Here is a 21,013-nt window from a genome sequence, read left to right as displayed (position 1 = left end):
TCCCAGAAACAAGGTTGAATTGGTCTGGCAGCCTTCAGGTTGGATTCTGGGGGAAGCTCAGTCTCCCAGTGAGAAGTTTCTAAATGGGGCTGGGAGTCGCTTCTCCAATGGTAACATTTTTTGACTTAGATGGTAATTCGAGTGCCCAGGCTGGGTGAGATTACAAGACTGTGTAGTTCATAGAGAAAAAGAGATGGTGCTCATCCTCAACTCGAGTTGATTCTCTAGAAGAATCTTTGGGATCTGATACCCATAAGCAAATTTATAATACAGATTTGCGGTAGTGGAAGCAGAAGGAGTAGAGGGCCAGGCAAAGAGCTTTTATTCTCAGCTGACCTGCAGAAACTGAATAATTTAGATTAAAGAAAGCCCCAGGCACATTTTAGCAGCTGGTCAATTTTTCTGCTTGAAACAGAATTTCTGGACTTTGTTTTACATGGAGACATAGTTTATTTTTAGGCCCATTAGGGAGGCTGTCAGGTGGGTAGCTCAGAAAGCTGGCCTGCTAGTGAAATACAGCCCCCATCATCATGTTGTCTTGTGACCTAGAAAGACTCCCTTGCCTGCTCTAGCATGAAGGACCAGCCAGTTGCCTTTGAGGGTAGTGAGAAAGGTCATGAGAAAGTTGAAGGTTTTCAAAGGAGGACATGCTTTCTTGCACAAAGCCCATTGCTGTAGGCCCAAGTGTAGCTCTTTGGCTAAGAAAGCTCCCGCTGAAATAGCTCATTCCCCTGGGTACTAAGTGTTCATTAAAAATCCAGTTTGTCAGGTGGTATGACCCTGGTTGTCCCCAATTTAAACAAAAGTTCCTTTGTGGCCACTGACACTTGGGAATAGAACCTTGGAGCCATGTGGAGGCCACAAGGCAGCTGGGGGAGCCTTTACAGTGTTTCTTGGTTTGCCACTGATAAAGGATCCCAGCACGACACAAGAAGAACCTTTGCTCTTATCTTGTTTCTTGGTTGACTAAAGAATCGTGAGGCCTGCACTTCACTTTCAAGAGTCATAAACTTCTCAAGTGGTGAAACAGGCCAGAGCCCAGGATGTTGAGCCATAGAATTTGTTGTGTTTGCAGAAATCTCTCGTGGCAGGACCTATGCTCGCCCCAAACAGCATAATGACAGAGTCTCTAAGGACGTCTGTGAGCAGAACATAAAATTAACACTTGTATTTCAAGACCAAAGAGAGAAAGGACAAGGCCACTGCTTGGGATGCCTTCTTGAGCTTGTACTTCTGGTTCTTCTGATCTGTAGACAGATGAAATCTACCGATTCAGCAGGTGCTTTCTTCTCCTACGAAATCTCTCTATGGAAGAAAAGATGGGCACTTGGATGAAGTGTAGGCGTAAAGGTTTCTTATGCAACCACTCGGTGAGCGAGAATCCTAGCATCCTGCCTTGAGTTGTGAGTTTGTTGACACACCATTTAATTGCACTGGTTCCTTGATGACAACAAAGTATGTATCTGCAAAGAAAATTACAGTCCAGGCAACATGCGAGTAATTTCAACTAATGACTCTTTGTTTGGGTGTCTCTTCCTCCTGGGATGCCTGACCATAAAAACGTCTGTAAATCTGCAAAAGGCTGTGTGCTGCTTTCCTGGGCAGGAGGATAAGGAGGGGGGTATAGTTTTCCCTCTCTTTCCAGGTGAGTGGGGAGAGAGCCGAATCTAGCCTTGGAGGATGGAAAGGTTGTGAACGAGGGAGAATCTTCCTAGGTCTGTTCTAGCTCAGTCAGGTTCTTTCCCCGTAAAGGGTCTTCTTGCACCCTGCTTTATTGCCCACCTGTTACTCCGCCCACACTTTCTTCAGAGAATCACAAATCAATATTCGGTACTTGGGCTTATTCAGGATAAAATGTCTTTCTTGGCCTCGTATGATTAAAGCCTGGTTTGAAAATGTAGTGGGACTAATTAAGCATTTATGAGGGGAGGAAAATAGTTCTGTCAGCCTTATTGAAAGATTCAGTCTGAGCTAAACCCTGTGAGAAAAATGGGGGGTGGAAATTGCAGGGATGGGAATGTCAAAGGGAGAGCAGAGGCGGCTCTGGGTCCTGTTTTCGGGGCTGGCTTCATGAAAGTCAATTCAAATGTTGAGGTGTATGGAGTCCTCATTTAAACCCAGATGATGGTTGTCAGCCTCATTCCTGTGAGTTGGGAAAGGTGGACACTGGTCCAGCCACTTTAAATGGGCACAAATTCCCACCCAATGTCTGGGGGCTTTGCAATAATGAGAAAAGATTATAATCCTTCCTGGCTGACTCATAAGTGTTGGAGTTCTCTTACTTTCTGATATCAAAGGAGAACATTGCTTTTCCCAAGAGCTGTAATAATTCTACCACTTTGAAAATCTCATTTAAAAATCCATCCCACGACATCCAGTACCTTGTAGGCCCAGGCAGAAGCATTTTGAGTAGAAGGCTATGTCCTCAAAAAGTTTACAAAGCATGACACTGGTCTGCAAAAGGGGAAAAAGTGACGGATGACTACTGTTATCTGCCGGGAGTCGGGGTTGGTTTTGGACCCTTAGGAAACCTTTCTAGGTGATTCCACAAGAGCATGGACATTAAAGGCAAGGGTTTGGTGCCAGATCGGAGTTCAAGTTGTGCTCTGCTATTTATTGATGGTGTGACTTCGGACAAGTTATTTCTCCCCCATTGTTATTATTTTAAACCTCTCGAAACCACAGCTTTTTGTGTAAAATGGTGATGGCATTTCCGTAAGGTAGCAACAGCAAGGAAGATATAAAAGTGATGGAAAGTGTTAGAGGACCATGAACTTGGAGTAGCACAGAGACCACTGTCACCAACCAAAGGCAGCCTTGGAGTGGAGGTCTTGGAGCGCTAGGCTTCTCTCTGAGTGGCCCCCGCCGCCCAGCGCACACAGATGGAGTCTGAATTTTGGTGAGCACCTAGTGCTTCAGTTCTCAGGTCGGAGGAGAATTCCACTCTTCCTCCCAGGCCTAAGAAGCTCACTACAGTTCCTCATTGAAATTCTCATTTATTGGGGCCGCTTTGGTGGCTGCAGAGTTGGTGATTTGCCCAATTTGTATGGGAGCACATGCTTTCAAAAGGCTACTTTAAACTGTGACTTGACAGAATAAACATGTCATTTAATATCTTCCCAACACTTCAACTTCTAGGACCAGGGTCAGCGCCAGGGCTGAGCTCCTTCTCCTCTCAGGTCTGGAGGGCGGGGCTGAGACCGAGAAAGAGACTGGTGTTAACAGCCACAGGATCTTCTGTTGTCTAAAGGGGGAAATGAAGACATGCATTGAAAAAAAAAAAATCAGATGATCAAATTGTTGAAGGGCTGACGAGAGTTTCCACATCTGTGACAACGAAATCCTGTCCAAGACAAATTCTATCATTCCATCCAAGATTTACCTCCTGGCTGTGCCTCACAGAGAGAAACCAAAGGAGAGCCTGGCTGGGTCCAGGCGTTGTGTTCTTAGAGAGGTCTGGAAAGCATTGGCTTAAAATGGAATTGGAGCTCTCCCTTACCATCCCACTCATAGGGGGGCTGAGGTGAGGGTACTGGAAACTTCTGTAATTGGAACTGTCAGAGGCACTCATTAAGCACCTAAGTTTTTAAAAATAGAGTTGACGTATGATCCAGCAATCCCAATTCTGGGCATATATCTGGAAAAAACACTAATTCAAAATGATACATGCACCCATATGTTCACGACAGCACTATTCACAATAGCCAAGACATGGAAACAACCTAAGACTGTCATCTGTCCATGAATGGATAAAGAAGGTGTGGTATACACACACACACACACACACACACACACACACACACACACAATGGAATACTACCCAACCATAAAAAAGAATGAAATAACGGCATTTGTAGCAGCAAATGGATGCAACTAGAGATTATCATACTAAGTGAAGTTAAGTCAGAAAGGGAAAGACAAATACCATATGATATCACTTATGTGTGGAATCTAAAATATGACACAAATAAACTTGTCTATGAAACAGAAACAGACTCACAGACATAGAGGACAGACTTGTGGTTGCCAAGGGGGAGAGGGGTGAAGGATGGATGGATTGGGACTTTGGGATTAGCAAATGCAAACTGTTACATTTAGAATGGATAAACAACAAGCTCCTACTGTATAGCACAGGGAACTATATTTGTATCCTGTGATAAATCATAATGGAAAAGAATATAAAAAAGAATGTATACGTGTGTTATAACTGAATCACTTTGCTGTACAGTGGAAATAACACAACACTGTAAATCAACTGTAGTTCAATAAATTTTTTTTTTAAAAACATCTAAGCTTTCCTCCAAGACAAGGTGTTTCAGGGCATCCAGAAGAGGCAGGATGTCTAGTTGAGTTAGGGGTCAAGATTCTTCTTTTCCAATATGAGTATCCTGTTGATCCAGTACAATTTATTGAAAAGATCATCCTTTCCCCCATGCTCTGCAATGCTCTCTTTGCCATGAATCAAGTATCCATATATGTGTGATCTGCTTTGGGCTCTCGATTCTGTTTTATTAATCCGTTTGTCTATTCTTGCTGTCACATCATTCCATCTTAGTTACTGTGGCATATGAGTCTTACTGTCTAAGAGTGTGAATCCTCCAGCTTTGCTTGGAATCTGACTAGTGAGCTTGATGGGCAAGCCGGGTGGACAGGTCAAGTGGTACAGCTCAGGAATGCGAATAACGCATCTGAAATGGTGAAAGCTAACTCTCCTGCATGCAGACTCGTGCTGAGTCCTCTACACGCACCATGTCAGTTATTCTTTGAGGTCTCTGTCATCCAAGGATGGCTGCTATTGGAAAAGCTCCCTCAAAGTTCAGTTGCCTTGGTTGTTCTTGGCCCTGTGCATTCCATAATACATTTTATAATCAGTTCATCAATGTTCACAATGAAACCCTGATGTTGTTTGATTGGCATTTTATTGATTTATGATCAATTTGAGGAGAATAGATATGTTTTCAATATTGAATCTTTTAATGCAGTGGTTTGGTGAACTTTTTCTGTAAAGATTCTGATAGAAAATAGGCCTTGTGGGACAGACAGTGTCTGTTGAAACTACTCAATTCTGCCATTGTAGAATAAGAGCAGAAATAGATCTATAATATACAAATGAATGAGTGTAGCTGTGTTCCAATAAAACTTTATTTATAAAAAGAGGCAGTGGGCCAGATTTAGCCATAGACTGCAGCTTGCTGACTCTTGTTCTAACCCATGAACATCTCCAGGTTCTTTCATACCTTCTTGCTCTGTGAAATCCGGAAGTCTGGGAACCATGTCCTATTACCTTTAACCACACCTTATAATCCCCTCCTCATAGTTCTGTCCTGCCGTGCGCAATAATTGTTTGTATTTTTATTGGAGTCTCTGATTGGTTCATGAGCCATTTGAGACCAGGGACTAGGCTTTTTCCATTTCTTTTTATCCCCGTGGTGCTGTATGCAAGGTCTGGCACTCAGGTCCTTTGGGCATACAGAAGGAACATGTATATATTAGATTTGGAGCCACCGGAGAGCCAGCCTGCATTTATTGATCTCCTGGGTCCTAACATGGCACTCCATGAGCCTTTGTGTGTGTGTGTGTGTGTGTGTGTGTGTGTGTGTGTGTGTCTGGCGTCTTCATTCAACATGCAGGTTTTGAGATACATCCGTTCATCCATGCTGTTGTATCGTCAGTCTGTTCCTTTTTGTTATTGAGCAGTATTCCATTGTATGAATGTACTCCCAATTCCTTTATCCATTCTCCTCTTTTTTTTTTTTTTACATCTTTATTGGAGTATAATTGCTTTACAATGGTGTGTTAGTTTCTGCTTTACAACAAAGTGAATCAGTTATACATATACATATGTTCCCATACCTCTTCCCTCTTGCGTCTCCCTCCCTCCCACCCTCCGTATCCCACCTCTCTAGGTGGTCACAGAGTCCCGAGCTGATCTCCCTGTGCTATGTGGCTGCTTCCCACTAGCTATCTATTTTACGTTTGGTAGTGTATATATGTCCATGCCACTCTCTCACTTTGTCATGGAATATTACTCAGCCATAAAAAGAAACGAAATTGAGTTATTTGTGGTGAGGTGGATGGACCTAGAGTCTGTCATACAGAGTGAAGTCAGAAAGAGAAAGACAAATACCGTGTGCTAACACATATATATGGAATCCATGAGCCTTTGAATGAATGACTGGACCAACCAAAGGAGAAGGACCTGCTATTTCTGTTTCTCACTGGAAATCCCTTGGTAACACCTTTTGGGATCACGTTTCTTTTAGAATGGCAGCACTCTGCACCCGGCTTCCAAGAGGAGGGTTTATTGGGGACCACTCTTTCAGCACCACCTGGCAGAGCTGCTCCAGCCCTCTGCGATTTGAGTTTTGCTGTTGTCTGACCCTGAGTGGGGAGGAAGAGAACCTGACTCAGCATAGCCTGCGGTGACCTTCTCTCCGTGATTTACAGCTTCACGCACAGAGTGGCTGGTCACCCTGAGAAGAAGTGACTCAGCAGATCACAGCCCCGGAGGCTGATAGGGGTCATTTGGGGCCTCTGGCACAAGGACACCTGGCAGCCTGGGCTGGCTCTCCGTCCTCAGAGTCAGCAACAGGACCACGTTCCAGGACTTCCCAGCTCGGGTTAGAAATTGGGCTCCCTTGGAATGTTTTCTTTCACTTTTGGTTGTGTTTTTAAAGCTGTACCATTTTATTTCTCTAGTGCTTAGAACACTGGTTAGCACCTTGTAGTTGCTCAAAGACTTCAGATCTAACTAGTGTGGTTGGTGGGCTAGCCAGGTGGACAGCCTGGAGGAGTGAGAACAGAGCATCTGGAATGGCAGTAGCTAAATTTCCTGGTGTCCACTGCATCCCAGACCCTGCCACGCTCTCTGCATGCACCATCTCAGTTACTATCTGCCATCCAAAGCCGGCTGAAACTGGAAAGGGCCCCTCAAAGTAAATCCATGAAGATGGGGACTAAAATCTCAAAGTGAACACAGGTGGTGGGATTGAAAGTATTTTGGAATTTTGTATTAAAACTGCAATTAAAAACTTTAGAAATAAGTTTCCTTAAAGTAACAAAATTTAAGTTGGGGAGAGGGTATGAAGGAGACTTCAATTTCAATAATATATTCTCTTGTTAAAAAAAATAACTGTAAAGCGAATATAGCAAAGTGGTCATTTACTAATTCTGGGTGATAGTGTATTCTTTTTTGTCAGAAGACAACTTTATGGAGATTTAATTCTATACAATTCACCCACTTAAAGTGTACAATTCAGTGGTTTTTAGTATACCCACAGGTTTGTGCAACCATCACCAAAGTCAATTTTGGAGCATTTTTATCACCCCACAAAAACCCCATACACTCTAGACATCACTCCCCTCTCCCCTCCCCACACCCATTCCACACCCCTCCTCCCCTGTCAGCCCTAAGTCAACTGCTAATCTTCTTTCTGTCTCCATATATTTACATATTCTGGACATTTCATATGAATGAAATCATATAATATATGGTCCTTTGCATCTGGTTTCTTTCATTGAACACCATGTTTTCAAGATTCATCCATGTCGTTCCATGTCAGTGCTTCATTTCTTTCTATGGCTGGGATAGTTCTTTCTGCTTTTCTGTAGTTAAGAAATTTCCCAACCTGGCAAGATATTCTATTGTGGTTGTATTGGAAGAATTTTCTTACCTGCAGGAGCTACATATTGCAGGGAGGGGCACGAGGAGTGCAGGGGATCAGGTTTAGTTGTAAATTGAGTGGTCGGGGACAGTCTCAGTGTAGAGGTGCTCTTAGGGCAAAGACTGAAAGAGGTGTGAGTACCTAGGAGAAGGTGATCCAGAGTAAAGACCTGAGATAGAGGCATGTCGGGATGGTTCAAAGAATGTCAAGGAGGCAGTGAGGAGTGAGGGAGGGAGAGAACAGGAGAAGAGGTATTGGGGTGGGGTGGGGACTGGAGATCACTTAGGACCTTGTAGACTGTTGAAGGCATTTGGCGTTTCTTCTGGGTGAAATGGGAAGCCACGAGAAGGCTTTGAACAGAGCAGCAGCTTTCCTGACATTCAAGTTCAAGGGCCCCTCTGGCCATAGTGTTGGTGATGGACCATAAGGACTGGAGGGCATAGGCAGGGAGTCCAGTTTGGAAAGAGTGAGTGTGACCATGGCTTGGATTCCAGCACAGGGAGATGAGACAGGACTCACAGGATTTGCTGATGGATCGAATGTAGGGGTGTGAGAACAACAGAAGAGGTGATGCTGGCTTTAAGGGTCTTCTCTGAGTGGCCAGTAGAATGGAGTGGCTGTTGTCTGACATGGTAGAGACTTGAGAAAGGCAGGTGAGGGTTGAGGGGAAAGATCAGTGATTTTTTTTTTTTAAGGTTTATTTATTTATTTATTTTTGGCTGCGTTGGGTCTTCGTTGCTGCGCGTGGGCTTTCTCTAGTTGCGGCGAGCGGGGGCTACTCTTTGTTGCGGTGCGCGGGCTTCTCGTTGCAGTGGCTTCTCTTGTTGCTGAGCACGGGCTCTAGGCGTGCAGGCTTCAGTAGTTGTGGCACAAGGGCTCAGTAGTTGTGGCTCGCGGGCTTAGTTGCTCCGCGGCATGTGGGATCTTCCCGGACCAGGGCTCGAACCCGTGTCCCCTGCATTGGCAGGCTGATTCTTAACCACTGCACCACCAGGGAAGTCCCAGTGATTTGGTTTTGATAACGTTGTTTTTCAACCTTCACTTCTCCATAGAGTATGGTTCTGACCCAGCGTCTATGTAGTATTACAATTGCTAGTTTGGTCTCTCCTTACAAGTCATTTCTCCTGGGAAGATGTCACCAGTTCCCCCGACACTGGGTTTAGGGTACCTGCTTGTACTTCCCTTATGGCTTGACCTTACAGTGCTGTTACAGTGCTGTTATTGCACAGATGGGCAGGCCAGGGATGACCCTCTGCCCTGTGCTGGCCGGGACCACCAGTGAACACTGTACATCCCCACTGGGAGCATAGGGGATACTCACCATTAGTTTGGTGGCATCCTTCCCTGCAGACATGAAGGTCCTTCCTTTTCTCACTCCGAAGTCTCCCATTTAATGTTTAGGACAAGAATGAAACAATGTACAATCCCCAGTTGTGTTTCTGGGTCTCCCAGTAACTTCCTTCTACATTTCCCCAGACTTTTCCTATTTTCTATTCCCCTTTGGGCAAAGGTGTGCACACACGGGTAGTGACATTGGGTAATGATTAAAGTGAAATTGACAGCTCCCTGTTATTAATGAGTAAAAATAACCAGACACTGAAAATGAGAGAGGAAGATTTATCTTTGTTTTAAGAGTTAAAAATCTCTCGGGAACTTCAGTGCATTACTGAAATAAATGGCTGTAAATTTCCCGGAGCACAACTCAGTATTTTAAGGTGACAAAAGGCTGGCTAGAGTGACAGATTATATTTAATATTGAGGTGACAGTGGAGATAGCATCCTCTTCATTTGCTATTTTTCCAAGTTAGGGCTTCAAAGGGAATAGCTAGGGAGACAAACATTTATTATTTAAGTTTTCCACTTCCTTTAAAAGGTTAATATTGCTGTTGTACTTAAAGAAAAAAACCCCCACAAAAATATGTTTTAAATATACATTTGTTTTAAAGCAGCTAAAAGTGAAATCCATGTCACTTAACCCTTTACTTTCCACAGAAACCCTCTGGTATGGTTGTGTCTTGTAGCGTGACAGTGATGTTGACAAAGTAATGCCATATTTTCAGTGTCTTTAAGCTGGATTCTAACTTCTGTATGTGACCCAACTGCCGTGTTCCGTAAAGCCCTTTCGGAAGCGCTATAAGATCAAGCAACGCTTCAGTTTTGAGTTTCATTAATAGAAGGATAATGTCAGGGTGCATTGCTAACGGGAAGGTCAGGCCACCTTCCCTGGGATCAATCTAGTCCTTGTGCCATTGGAGGAGAAGGACCCTTGGGAAGTGGAGGGTCACACAGGGACCTAGAGGCAGGTCTGGAAACCTTTCTGTGTCGGACACAGCTGAGTAGGGTGGGGCATTGCAGAGAAAATGTAAAACGGGGCCTGGGAGCTGTTTGCAGACACCTGATAGGTTTCTAGCAGAGGGGAGTAATTTGTTCTGTGCATCACATCAGGAGGCTAGGTAAGAACAGCTGGAAAAAGAACTGGGGTGGGTGGGTTAAGCATTTGGTCTTTGCATCAGACAGACCTGTGTCAAGTCCCAACATCGCTGTTTCATTCAGCAAATCTTGATTGAGGGTCTGCCTCAAGCCAGGCACTCTTCTAGGCATGAGGAATACAGTGGATACAGGACAGAGGAGGTCTCTGCCCTCCCGGAGCTTGCATCTGAGTGTGGAAGCCAAAAGGAAACCCATATTCAGATATTTAGAAGGTTATGCAGCAGATAAAACAGGGTGATTGAGAGCAGACTGGATGTGGGTGGGTGGAAGGGACTGCTGTGTACAGGGTGCTCAGCGGCTGCTTTACAAGGGTAAACATTTAGGCTGAAGCATGAACGATGAGAGGGATCCAGTCCCATAAAGATTCAGGGGGAGGGCGCCCAGCAGGGGCAGAGGGAACGCAAAGTCGCCGTGGTGGGAAGTGGCCTGGGGTGCTCAGGGTTCGACTCTCAGCCACAGAGCTGAACTGCACACACTGGGAGGAACCAGAGAGCATGTTCGCATGGAGGGGTCAGAGGTTGCATGGCTCAGGCCACTGGGGAAGATCAGCTTTCTGCAAAATAGCTGCCTGTGGCTCTATCAACTGCAGCACCTGTGCTGCTTCTGGAAGGGCGTTCCCATGTTGTTAACTTGAGTGGAGACCCTGTTGTGTCACGTCTTGTGTTGGGTCCTGTTGGGGTCACGGATGATGACGATAATCGCATATCACAGCTTAAACTGAGGACTGTTGTGTACTCAACACGTTGTGCGCCATCTTGAATCCCTACTAGTTGGGAACGATTTCTCTTCCCCTATTGTTCTGATGACACTGAGATTAGAGAGGGTACATGACTTGCCCAGGGTCACACAGCATCAGTACTGCTCCTAGGACCATGCTTGCTGCTAGTTTTCTGAACTGCAAATCAGGAAAAAACAAGTTTGGAAGTAGAGTTTAGAAACTCACCATGTCCAGGACGCCAGTGTCAGTACTATGCGTGACTAATATAATTTAAAATATTAGAAAACATGATTCTTGTCCTGAGTAAAATATTCATCCAGCAAGGCTCTGTGTGGTGGTGACAGCTGAGGGCATATGTGGGCATCTGTTTTTGGAGGGGTGGCCTTCCAGTTAGGAGACTTCTTCAAAGTAAGCTAAGCATCACTCTCTAATAAGATATTGTGACCTTTAATTTTTTTTTTTTTTTTTTTTTTTTTTCCGGTACGCGGGCCTCTCACTGCTGTGGCCTCTCCCGCTGCGGAGCCATGGCTCACGGGCCCAGCCGCTCCGCAGCACGTGGGATCTTCCCGGACCAGGGCACGAACCCGTGTCCCCTGCATCGGCAGGCGGACTCTCAACCACTGTGCCACCAGGGAAGCCCGTGACCTTTAATTTTTGAATGAGTAGATGCTTTGGGGCAAAAAAAAGCTCCATTTGAGGAAATCTTTCTTCTTTTTTTTCTCTTGATATCTAATGTTTGCAAAAGAGCCCTAACCGGGGATAGATTCAAATCCTTTTTTTCTGCCTTCAAACTAGCTGTGTGATTGTAGACACTTCTCCTGGTAATTAGCTTTCTGGATTGTCTACTAGGTCTGGGTCAATGATGACGGAGGTAGGCTCAGCTTCAACACTCTTTAATTCTAATTAAGGGGCCCCAGGAGTGGTACCTGCGAGGCACCTGCCCACATTTTATCTTGAATGTCTTTGCCTCGATTCAATGCAGTTACAAACGCAGGCTGCAGACATAGCCCATGCATTCATTTAGGAGTGAAGTTGACTCCCACCGTGAGCTCTTTATCTTCATGACTGCATTCTGGCTTCCAAGGAGGAGATGGATTGTCCTGGAGGCACACTGCAGCTCAGAAGCCTGCAGCCATCCATCACTGGGACACCTTCTTTATGGGCAGAATGACTTTGGTGACGCTTGCATCAATGTCAGCCCCGGGCGATGGTGCCTGATGTGAGCCTGATGACCTAGGGTACCTTGAGCAGCTACTAAAGATTTCCTTATGGTTAATAAAGGGATTGTATTCATGAGTTAAAATATGTGGGCCAATTAGGGGAAACTGGAGAGTCTGGCCACAGGAGGCTTGGCATAGGTGAGGGCTGGGGGCTGGTGTTTTCTGTTTTCTGGGAGAAGATCCAATGTGGAGAAGAGAGAGGATTAAACTAATGGCTAACATTGGGCCCTTGCCATGACTAGATCCCATGCTAAATGCTTTGCATGGATTGTTGCATTAAATCCTCATGGCAGCCCTCAGAATTAGGTATTATTGTTGTGTCAGTTTGACAGATGGGGAAGCTGAGGCACTAACTGTTTGAGTCACTCCCATAGGGTTACAGTCTCAGGGGTGTGGAGCCGGGATTTGAACTCAGGCAATCTGATTTTGGAGTCTAACTCTTAATTATTCCCCTCTGCTGTTCCTGTATATCATACAGCCACAGTCTTTACCATGTGACTTTGCTATGCCTCCCAATACAGAAGAGGGAATGTCCGCCCCCACCAACTATTTGATGTTGGACTCGGCCATGTGACTTTGTTTGGTCAATGAAATATTGGTGGAAGGGATTCAAGCAGAGACTTTCAGGGGCTGGATTCTCACCTTTCTGCTACGTGCCATGACAAGAGCATGCCCTTGGAAGCTGTTTCTCCGTGCATTTGATCTAAACTCAGCCTGCAGCCAGCAGCTTAACTGAGCCACAGCAGCAGTACACAGCCCGCGTACAAATCCACAAGTGAGAAATAAATGCTGCTTGTTAAGTCACTGGTTTGGGGGGTCGTTACATGGCATTATCTTAGCAGTAGTTGACTGATACAATGGGGTCTGCTAAATCATTTTCTTTCTCTCCCTTCTTTCCTTTTTCTTGCCCCCTCTTCCATTGAATACCTACTATGTGACAGGTGCTGTGCTAGGCTTGGGGAAGACAGACACACTGTGAGTCCCTGCCCTCATAGGTCCCAGTCTTGTGGGGGAGTTTGTTGATAGGCAGATGAATTAATGTGCTATACTTGAAGCACAAGCAAAGTGTGACGGTCATCGACTCAGCCTAGGAGTTTGGGGAAGGTTTTACCTCGGTGGTAACATTTGGCCTGGGCTTTGCAGGATTTATAGGAGTTTGCCAGAACTGCTATTCTAGAACAAAGGAAGTGCTTTATTTAATAGTCTCTGCGTCCCTGGGGCCTGGTACATGACAGACACCCAGTGATAGGTTGGAAAGAGAAAACTCTGGTGGTCCTTAGGGAGTCCTGGACTGCCCACCCCGCCCCCTTCTCCAGCCAGCCAAGATAAATCCCACAGATCTACTCCAAGGCCTTGTGCTTGATCTTTTAGTGCCTTCCCCACCCTGCAAAACCTCCTTTCTTTGTCTGGACTTCAGTGAAGCAAGAAGCAGCTTCTGCAGGTTTCCAGTAAAATCCTGTGGTCGGAACATCTGTGTACAGGATCTTTGGTTTTCTCCTGATTAAATAACGAAGGGCCATTTATCTCTGTTCATGCTAGAAGAATTCAATTTTGCCAGTTAATGTAGTGAATTGCAAAATTTAAGGAAATGATTGTTTCTGCAAAATAAAAGCAGTCACCATATTTTTATTACATGACTCTAATGGTTCAGTACCACTGCAGCTTTCCTGACATGTTTTAATTGCTGTGCTTTGTGGTGCAGGAAAACCTGGCTGGGTGTGACTGGAGCAAATTGCTTCTTTGGGAATCGCTGATGTTTTCAGCAAGAGGGGCATGCGTGTGCATGTTTGTGTGCACACGGATACCTGTCTCTTTCTTGAAAGGTGCTGGATTGAGGCTTAGCATTGATGTCTCAGAGAAGCTTAAACTGGAAGCAATCATGCCCTAAGGCAGCATCCCCACTTCCCCATTATCCAAACTAATGAGACAAGATCAAGGGCGTGGATAATCAAAAACATGGACAATCGCTAATGACTGTTCTGTGTGTGTGTGTGTGTGTGTGTGTGTGTGTGTGTGTGTGTTTAGCTCCTGGCGTATTATGTGTGGCTTAGACTGAGCTATTTCAGAGCCAAAAATCAGGATGCAAATTCTCACAGTTAAATTTTCTGATTGGTAAATGTATTTATATGAAACATCTTACAGAGATGTACAGATTGTTTTACATCTAACAACTCATTTATAAAAGAAGGAATAAGATTATTAACTAGTTTATCTTCACTTATATGTACCAGACATGATTCCCGGTATTTTAAATGTATTAACTGAATGATTCTCCTATTATCCTCATGATAGGCACCGTTTTGCTCTCCATTTCATGGATGAGGAAACGGAGGCCCAGAGGGTGGGTATGAGTTACTTGGCCATAGTAACACTGGTAGTAAACGGGAGAGCCAGGATTCAAACCCAGGCAGTTTGTCTCCAGTGCCTGAGCTCGTAATCACCAGCAGTATGTGTTTGTTGATAAGTGTTTGACATCAGGACTGGACTGTTCTAATACCTGGGAAGGATGGTGCCATATATACAATTTCTGATCCTATTTGAGTCCTTTCATTCTGACATAATCATTATGGTGGAGCCTCACTTAGTCATTTTATCAGTGTATTCCAAAATAAGAAGTTTATTTGAAAAAAGATAGTGGGAAAGGATACTTTTCTTTAAAATAAATATTTTATTTTGGAATAAATTTAGTTTTACAGGAAAGGTGCAAAGATAGTACAGAGAGTCTTCATACAGCCCTCATTCTACTTCCTCTGATGTCATCTTACATGACTGTGGTGCTTTGTCAAAACTAAGCAACCAGCACTGTTCCAGAACTAAGTAAACTCGAGGCTTCATTTGGATTTCATCAGTTTTTCCATCAGTATATTGTTTCTCCTCCAGGGCCCCATCTTGACCCCAAATAGCATTTTTTTTTAATTAAAAAATTACCCATGGAGTCTGGTAGGGTCTAGCATGTAGTAAATGCTCATTCATTCATTTGGCAAGCGTTTGCTAAACGCGGCTTTGTGCCTGACTCAGTTCTGGCATTGAAGCACAGCTGAACAAACCCAATCTTGCCCTCCCAGGGCTAACATGCTGATGTTTGTTGAAAGACCTTTTAATGATGAGAATGAGTGTTCGCAAAGTGGCAGGCTCATTTGACTGATGTGACCCTGGGAGGTGACTGATGTTCAGAAAGGTGAGTAACTTTCCCAAAGTCGCACACCTGGTTAATGGCAAATAAACCCTTTTACCCCACGTCTGCGTGACTATAAGGCTGATGCCCTTAACCACTGCATGGAAGTGAATGAATGAATTCTTAATGCAATCTGAGGCCAAAGATGTGGTGGATACCAAGAGGGAGCTAGTCTGAGGTCAAAAGAAGGAAAATAAAATTACCAGGAATACCCCCCACCCGTCTTTGAATACATGGACATAGTCTGTACCAATCCTTTTAAATAGTGTAGGTGTTTCTCTGTATAGATGCCTAGAAGATAAGCAGCAATGAATTACCTCTAGACTCACAGAAGCATGGTTGTGTGTGTGTGGGTGGAGCCACCACCTCGAGACTTCACTCTTGGAGGAAGCTTCCAGAAAGTGCTGCCTAGAAATGGTGGTGGGAAAGAGAAGTCTGCAACTCAGCTAGCAGAAAGTCATTACCTATAAATTTAATGTCAGTTGCGCTTTTGCCAAAGTCCATGACATTCCTGTAGGATAAGTGAGCAGGTGGTTCACACATCTGGGCAAACCTCCCTCCATGGATCCTGTTTTTTCTCTTTAAATCCTACCCTCCAGTCATGCCAGGCTCTCATTGGCCTGTCCAGATATGCAGTTTTGTGTGACTGTGCATTTTGTTTGCTGTCTCCCTCTCTTTTTTCTTTTTTTCCTTTTGAAATCCTTTCTGTCTTCTAAGACCTGAAACTGGAAGGAGTTACTCTCACCACTGGGCTCCCAGACATTGTATTCAGTCCTTGAGCCAGCCTCACTCTCTCTTTGTGTTCACTCATCTATCTCCTTTGAGCGACCGAGAGCTCCTTGAAAATGGAAACTGGGTCTTCCTCAACAATCTTGTCCCGCAAGCCAGCCCAGGAGGGCTGATCTTAGCAGATGTTCAATGACCGTTTTCACTTTGAGAGGAAATGGAATTGAATTAGTATAGTAATAATCCTTCAGTACTTACATATGATAAGCATTTTATATATTAGGTTATTTATTCCTCCCAACATGTTGAACTATTTTAATTCTCATTTTCTTATCAGAAAGTGAGACTTTAAGGGTGCAAGAGACTTGTGCAAGGTGCCAGAGCTAGCAAGAATAGAAACTGAGATTTCAAATCCAGGCAGTCTGGCAACAGAGTTTGTACCCTTAACTGCTGCTCTGTGCTACCACCAATCAACTCAAGAGAATTTACCGGACTTTGTCCAAGAAGTTTACCTTTGGGGATGTCATTCTGTGGCTTAGACCTGTGGGAGAGAGGTGTGAACAGGTTGGGGAGCTGGTGCACTGAGCTCCAGCTCCTTTTTGGGAAGTTGCATTTCTAGTAGAGAGTACCAGCTGGTCTGTAGGTCCCAAACAAATGGGTAGTTGTACCTTGAATTAAGAAAACCCAGGATATACGTATCAGAATTTACAGCATGAGATAGTAGATGAAATATGAACTTTGGAGTTAGACAGAGTTGAATTTAATAGCTGACCATGACACTACTGACTGCAGCTTTGGGCAAGCCACTTCACATCTCTGAGCCCCAGTTTCCTCAACTCTAGAATGGGGATAATTACTTATACATCTTTCGCAAAATTGTGAAGATTCAATAACATATATATATATATATATATATATACATTCTAGTTCTCTGATAATATATACATATCAGATAATTTGTCAGAGAATTAGAATCTATAAAAAAGAATAAATGATAACTCTACAGTTGAAAAATACTGTAAGTGAAATGAACTCAGTATATGGGTTAGACACAGCAGAAGAGAGGATTAGTGACCTGAAAGATTACTAGAAAAAAATATATGTAGCACCTTACATGTGATTGGAGTTGAAAAAATTTTAGCTGCTATTCTTAATGGGGGATTATTTGGGTTCAATTTAAAAAAAATTTTGCAGAATGAGTTGTTAAAAAGATTCTTAAATGGACTTCACCTGAAATATCAGATTAGTATGAATTTTATTTATGCCCCAAAGGTCTGAGATGCATCTGTGATGTTAAGTGGGGAAAATCTGCATGGCCAACCGTTACTACACAGGGAAGACTGGGCTCTTTCATACTTACACACTCTTTCAACCCCCCTCCCCACCACTTGCCTTTGTCAGATATTTGCTGAGTGCTGGAGATGAATAGGACACAGCTTAGGAGACTGGTGGTCCTCAAATGTACATGTTCACCCACACTAAGATTCATGTTTAGATTAGACAGGCCTCCTCTCTGCTCAGCCCTCATACCAGCAGCCCTAAACCTTGCCAAGTCAGGGACAGTGATTCTTTGGCAAGTGCCTAGGTAGAGCAAAGGGGATTTGCGGATGCTTTCCCAGGAAGCATCCTCTCCTGGGGGCTCTGTGTTCTGGAGTTTTGGCAGCAAATGGAACTTTAGAATGAGCACAGCTGTGTTTCAGATTTTCTTACCAGTAATGGCAAAGAAACTTGTTGCAGACAGATGTTCCCACTGAGAACAACTAGAAATATAGGTCCCAAATAAAAATAAAACCCACCACCACCACTACCCCACCATCACTATCACCATCACCATCACCATCATCACCATCTACAACCAAATTCATGCATTTGAGAACATCAAAGAGCTACCAAAACAGCTAGAACTTAGGGACCCAGGGTCCTGGAGAGAGGAGAAGCCCAATGATGTTAGTCCAGTATTCGGCTGTGTCTTCCTCTTAAAGGTGTTTGACAGTTGCATAAAGCTGAGAGGATAAGAAGCTGAGCAGAAAGCAATAGTCAAAAGGCTGGAAGACCAAGCAGGAATTTTGGCAGTCTCCTGGGTCTGGAAGAGAAATATTGAAATCTGGGTCTGCCAAGGAAGAGGGTCTCTGGTCAACACTCGGATTTCCAGATGGTGTCCTGGAATAGTGATATAGTAGGAACTCGAGTAAATTTAAAATAGAGCGGCCCTCAGAAGAGATTGAAGCCTGGCTTCAAACTCCTCAGTCCTCAACTGAATTCAGGTGATTTGCCTCTGCTTTACTCCAAAGTGAAGTAATTCCTTTCTGAAGGAACCTGTACTTCACCAGAGCCTCAAATTGTATTCATTGTGTTTCATACACAATATTTTTCATTCAATAAAAAATTCCAGGAATGCTAGGAAACAGGGACAAACGACCAAAATCCAAAACAAAGACTTGGGGTTATTTAGACATGGACTTTAAAATAACTATGATTAATATGCCTAATAAAATAAAAGTTGGAGAATTTTATCAGAGAACTAGAATCTCTTAAAAAAAAAGTCATATGACAACTGATGAAGAGCTGAAAAATATTTTAGCTGAAATTAACTCAATATGGGTATAACAACAGATTAGACACAGCAGAAGAGATTAGTCACCTGGAAGATCAATAGATAATGCACACACTGAAGCATAAGGAGAAAAACTGATGGAAAATACAGAGAAGAGTATAAGAAGCATACGGGACATGGTGAAAAGATCTAATATATAAAATTGAAGTCTTGAAATGAGAAGAGAGAGACAGTGGAGCAGAAGCTGTATTTGAAGAGATACCAGCCAAGAATTTTCCAAACTGGTAAGCAATATCAAGCAATAGACCCAAGAAGCCCCGTACATCCCAAGCAGAGTAAACAAAAAGACTACCCTAGATTCATTTTTCTACAACTAAAGAAAACCAAAGACAAAGAGGAAGTCAGAATCTTCCAATGAACAACAACGCAAACAGCTGACTTCTCTAAAGACATGGTGAAAGTCAGAAGATACTGGAACAATATCTTTAAAGCACAGAAAGAAAATTATAGCTACTTAGAGCTCCACATCTAGAGAAAATAACCTTACAACACCATGGTGAAATAAAGGTGTGCTCAGATAAACAACGATCTAGAGAATTTGTTGCCAGCAGACCATACTAAAAGACATATTAACAAACAGAGTGTTCAGGCAGAAGAAACATGATCCCAGAAAGAAGAGCAGAAATGCAGGAAGGGATGAAGAGCAATACAAAGGGAAGTTATGGGGAAATCTAAATACATGCTGATTTTATAAAATAATATATGCAAAGATAACGCAATAAAAAAAGAAGCCTATATGGTATATAGAAGGAGATATACAAATGGCTAATAAGCATGTGAAAAGATACTCAACATCATTAGTCCTTAGGGAAATGCCAATTCAAGTCAACATGAGACACCATTTCCCAATGAATGGCTGTAATAAATAAGACAGATGATAAAAAATGTCGATAAGGATCTGGAGAGGTGAACACCTTTATACGTTGCTGGTCAGAATGTAAATCGGTGCAGCCACTTTGGAAAATAATTTGACAGTTTCTCAAAAAGTTAGAGATAAAACTATCACGTGACCCAACAATTTCACTTCTGTGTATCTACCCAAGAGAAATGAAACCAAGTGGCCACACGAAAACCTTTATGTGGATGTTTATTGCAGCATTTTGACTGTTCAGAACAGTCAAAAAGTAGAAACAACGTAAATGTCCATTAGCTGGTGAATGGATAGACAACATGTGGTGTATCACACAATGGAATACTATTTGGCAATAAAAAAGAATGAACTATTGGCGTGTGCTATATCACGAATAAACCTCAAAAACATTATGACGGAAGCCAGACACAAGAGACCACATATTGTGATTCCATTTATGTGAAATGTCCAGAAAAGGCAAATTCATAGAGACAGAAGACAGAAAGTAGATCAGTGGTTGCCTAGAACTAAGGATAGGAATGAGGATTCATTGTAAGTGGACATGGAGGATTTTATCGGGGGAATAAAGTGCTCTGAAGCTAATTTATGATGGTTTTACCACTTGTAAAAGCTTACTAAAAATCATTGAGTTGTAGATTGGTGAATTTTATGATATGTAAAATGTACCTCAGTAAAGTTGTTTATATGTAAAATTAAAATACATACCCATGTTTACACAAAAGTTAGTGAAGTCAAAGGGATTTAATGTTATAAATATCTTGAATTGTCCACAAAGGGTTAAAAGGAATAATTTATATTAGACTCTAGTAAGTCAAGGATGCATATCATCATCTCTATGGTAAATACTAATAAAAGAGTGAAAATGTAACTAAAAAGCTAATAGAGGAATAAATACAATAAGAAATACTTGATAAATCAAAAAGAAGGCAAGAAAACATAGAATAAGAAATAGAAAACAGTTTGACCAATAGAAAACAAATAGGAAGATAATTGATTTAAACAGATATATTAATAAGTACATTGTATATGTAAATAGATAAGATATTCTAATTAACAACAACAGAAAAAGAAAATCTAATGCTATGCTTTTATAAGAGATATACCTTAAATATAAGGTACAGAAAGATTTACAGTAAAATGATAGAAAAGGATATACCATGCAAATACTAACCAAAAGACAGCTAGTGTCATTTTGTTAATATAAGACAATGTAGACCTTAAGACAAAAGACATTACTAAATATAAGGTGAAACGTTTCATAGTAATAGCAAAGACAGTCTCAATCTACCCAAAAGAGAAAATCTGAAAGAAATAAAACAATTCATATGCACCTACTAACATCCCCTCACAATATATACAGCAATATATGATTGAACTAAAAGCATATTCACAATCGTAGTAGGGATGTTTGTTTTTTTTAACACAACTGTGCCTCAGTATGATTTTTTTTAAACAACATTTGCCTTCAGTGTTGTGGTCTGTGCGTGTGTGTGTGTGCGTGTGTGTGCGAGAGAGAGAGAGAGAGAGAGAGAGAG

Source organism: Monodon monoceros, unplaced genomic scaffold, assembly GCF_005190385.1.
Source record: "Monodon monoceros isolate NGI ecotype Baffin Bay Population unplaced genomic scaffold, NGI_Narwhal_1 Super_Scaffold_18, whole genome shotgun sequence".
NCBI lineage: Eukaryota > Metazoa > Chordata > Mammalia > Artiodactyla > Monodontidae > Monodon > Monodon monoceros.
Note: the sequence above shows the minus strand (reverse complement) of the source record.